Source organism: Triticum urartu, chromosome 1A (assembly GCF_056163025.1).
Source record: "Triticum urartu cultivar PI428250 chromosome 1A, HENAU_Tu73, whole genome shotgun sequence".
Taxonomy (NCBI): domain Eukaryota; kingdom Viridiplantae; phylum Streptophyta; class Magnoliopsida; order Poales; family Poaceae; genus Triticum; species Triticum urartu.
In genome coordinates, this window is record NC_141873.1 from 294,161,128 (window position 1) to 294,165,676 (window position 4,549).

A 4,549-nucleotide genomic window follows, 5' to 3' on the forward strand; every position below is an offset into this window, starting at 1 on the left:
GGATTTGAATTAGGCATCACTACAGTCATTCTGACTGGTTCTTTTGGACCCTACTTAACAGTACGGTGATTCCTATGACACAACATAAATGAAATAAAACTACGAAGGATCTAAGTCTTCGAGTTCCATAAGCTTCATAGGGAGTCTTCTCATGTCATTGTCTTCAATATGAATATCTTCATAAACCACCATTGTCTTCAATGTCTTCGTACATTTTTAGGGGTCATCTCTGGTAATAAAACCGAATCAATGAGGGACTTCTACCTGTGTTTTCCTGCAATTCTCACAAACACGTTAGTCACTCAACTAGGTTTGTCGTCAATACTCCAAAACCAACTAGGGGTGGCACTAGATGCACTTACAAATCCAGTTGACCAGGCCTCCGGGCACCGAGACATAGGGCTGTAACTTCCTCCGAGAAGGGCCCGAACTCATAAAACCTTGTGTGCACAACCTCACCGTAGCTAGGATCTTGCGTCCTCCTACATACCCCCTATTCTATTGTCAGACTTACTCCCTCAACAGCCTCCTCCCGAGAACCGACGCCCACGCCCACTAGCGCCCGCTAAGTGGCCTCCTAGGCCACTGGATTTCGGGGCCCATCCCCCTTTTCTTTTAAAAATATAACATATTAATAATAAAAATCAACTAATTAATTAATCAATCAATAAGTTAATTAGATAATTAGTTAACTTACTGAGCTTTTTAATTAGGGTAATTAAGCTAATCAGGGAATGACATGTGGGTCCCATGGACCCAGTTGACTAGTCAACTGGTCAACAGGGCCCAGTGTCAACCTTTTGTGACTCTGTTGTGTACACTTGTTGTGTGCACAATAAATTTTTAGACTTTTATTTCCGAATTAAAAATAATTTCAAAATATTGCTAAATTGAGAAATTCATAGAAAACAATCCGTAACTCGGATGGAAAAGTTTTATACATGAAAGTTACTCAGAAAGACGAGACGAATCCAAATATGCGGTCCATTCGTCCGCCACACATCCCTATCATAGGGAACGTGCAACCTTCCCCCTCCGGTTCGTTTGTCCGAAAATGCAAACTTCGGGAAAACATTCCCGGATGTTTCCCCCCTTCGCCAGAATCATGTAGCCCCGCGTTAGAACACACGTAGCGCTGCATTTTGTCTTGTCATGCTTAGTATTGCTCTTGTTTGCTCTGTATTCATTGTTTCTTTCTGCTCTTCTCTCCGGTAGACCCTGACACCGCTGTCGATGACACTGTGATCGTCTACGTTACCGACGACTCTTCTTCCTTTTTACCAGAGCTTCTAAGAAAGCAAAACCCCCCACTGATCATTCCGATATCGCCCATTCCCTTCTCTCTTATGCTTGCACTACAACTGTTGCTGCTTTTTGTATGATCCTACTCTAATGCATAGCCTGTTTTTGTTACCTGCTTATTCTAAACTACTTAGTATAGGTTGGTTAGAGATCCATTAGTGACCCCCACCTTGTCCTAGTTGCCCGCTTTATGTTCGATGACTCGATCAATGTGATCGATGTCCAGGCCCCACACCGCACCCCCCTCTTTGTTGTACGACTCTGCAGAGTTATTATCAAGTGCCAAGGGTGATACCTCGTCAGCACTTCTGATGTTAACCCTGTAGTGTAGCTATTCGGTCGTCGTCATCGAGGGTGATTCCTCCTTCACCACTCCCGATAACGACTATGTCGTGCAACCCCTCACGTGTGGACCAACGAGGGTGATTCCTCCAAGTCCACCTTGATGGTTACATTGAGTGGGAATCCATCGAGGGTGATTCCTCAGGTTTCCCCCTTGCTGTTTCAGACACACTGTTACTTTAACTTACCACAGAACCGTGATGACATCGGGTCGGCCCCGAGGGGTACACGTGAGTGATGTGAAGTCGGGTTGATCTGGACGATACCCGCAAGTTTTCCATGCGGTGTGGCCGGACATTCTTAGCCCTTGCCGCAAGTCCGTGAGACGAGGTGGCGGGACCACATATCGTGGATCATTAATCGTTACCGCGCGCTACCAAGTCACTAACGGTTTGGATATTTGATCCAAGTAGGCCTCTGGACTTTTCGCACTAACCACTATGCGGGGATAAGTATGGGCACTCTACATCGTATGTATCAGCTGAAAGCTCAATGGACGTCAGCTCACCGGCCGCCCACGCAATGTGCAAGAGTGCAAAGGGCGATGGTCCCAAGACCCATATGCGCTTAGGATGTAGACCGGCATGCTGGCCTCTCTATTGAGCCTAGGTAGGACTGCGATGTGTTGATCGGCCGAGGCCTATAATGACCTGATGATGTGTCCTGCCAGACTTGATCGAGCGTGTTGGGTAAGTTGGTGCACCCCTGCAGGGAAGATTGATCTGTTCGAATAGCCTTGTCCACGGTAACGGTCGCTCAGAGTTGTATCCTGATCGATACAACTAGAACTGGATACTGAATGTTGAGGCAGGTTATGGATATGTGGATCCAGGATTGCTTTCTCGCAGGGAGTGGAGAAAGGATCTCTGGGCGCTAATGTTACAACATGTTTGCTAAATATAAACTGCTATTCTATACTCTTCTGAATGCTGCAAGATGCTTGGAGCTGCTTGAAGATGCTAGTCTTCTATAGGCTAGGCTTTCCCCTTCTATCCTGGCATTCTACAGTTCAGTCCACAGATACAGCCCATTCCTTTGATACAGATGCATACTTAGTTTAGATTTGATGTAAGTCTTGCGAGTACTTTGGATGAGTACTCACGGTTGCTTTGCTACCTCTTTTCCCCCCATACCCAATTGTTGTGACCAGATGACGGATCCCAGGAGCCAGACGACACCATTGATGACTACTACTACCCTGAGGGTGCCTACTACTGCGTGACGGCCACCAATGACCTGGAGTAGTTAGGAGGCTCCCAGGCAGAAGGACTTGCCTTTTCGATCGTTGTTGCTTTTGTGCTAGCCTTCTTAAGATGTACTTGTTTAGTTTATGTGTGTACTCAGATATTGTTGCTTTCGCCGACTCTTGTGTATTCAAGCTTATGTATTCCAGCCCTCGAGGCCCTTGGCTTGTAATATAAAGGTTGTATTATTTTAATTTGTGTCTAGAGTTGTGTTGTGATATCTTCCCGTGAGTCCTTGATCTTGATCATACACATTTGTGTGTATGATTGAATCGAGGGCGTCACAAGTTGGTATCAGAGTTGAATGCCTGTAGGACCCCCCTTTCCAACTCCTTGGCTGAAGTTGAGTCTAGTCTTTGACAAACTTTTACTAACATTGTTGTGTGGCTTATAGGCCCACATCACAATTGGGTGGTGTTAGGATCTTTTACTCCTCGATCTTTACTCCGGGACTCTCATCTCTCTTCTATTCGGGTTAAATGATTTTACTAACTCCGACTCTAGGTTGTTGTAACTACTTCCTCCCGGAGAGCACCTTCATTCTAGATGATGGCTTGATTCATCAGCAGACCCCTAAGAGACTCTTTGATGTTATCCAGAGAACTTGTGCTCATCGCGTGTGCAATTCCCTTCCACCGTCAAGCCCTATAGATAACTAGATGCCCTTTCCATTCTTACATTCATCCCCAGTTGCTCTTGTTATTACAAGATACCCCGAAATACTCGTTGTTGTTTCGAGAATCCTTTGTATCTACTGCCTTGTAGTTCCTTGTCGCTGAATGCACCTACGACTTAATCCTCACACATACTAAGGATTTGTTTCTCCTAGTTGTTCATGTGTTTCACCAAAGTCTTCAAAATACTATTCGATCTTTCGAAAATCCTCAATAGCCTTTTGTTCTTGAATTTCTTGCTTGCTTGTGTTATGGTTACTTCCCATATGTCTAGCGGCATTCATTAGTATCCTTTGTCAACATCATTTTCAGCCTTTGATTCGATATGTTTGTGATTGGTTGCAATCATCATTCGAAACTAGAATTCGTCCCTTTGGCTCAGACATCACTCCAGACATGAGCTGGTTCTGGGCCAATCAAATTGCCATCGATTGTACCCCTTAAGTCCAGTTAACTTATCCATCCTTAATCAGAGCATTTGCTTCTAACCCCTTGTTTTGGAAATCATAATTCCTTTGCATTTGAGCATTGAATTAGTCAATTGTTTCTATAAACTGAACTCCTAGCATTCTTTCTTCTTCTAGTTGAGACCGATGCTCACATTAGATCCCTTGTGGTCCATCAGATCCTCTGTTGGATTTTATCTGACAGCATCCTTCATAATTAATAACCTTGTGAGCCTTTCCTCAGATACATAATGCCTTTAGTAAATTGTATCCTCGGCTTTCTCAACCATGCTCTACTTTCGAGCTTGTATAATTTATTCCTGAAGTTTGTGGTAATATGTTCCTAAGATACCCCGATGGGTTGAACCTATGCCTTCCCTAATCCGTGTGAACCTGATAGTTTTCATAGATCATAATCCTTTGGTAATTCACGAGGAAGTTCTTCGCTTTCAAATAATTTTAACAGAGCACTGAATGAAAGGATATGCATTGGAGAAGTGGGAGTCGACCTTGAACTTTGTGTTCATGCCCATGGGCATGG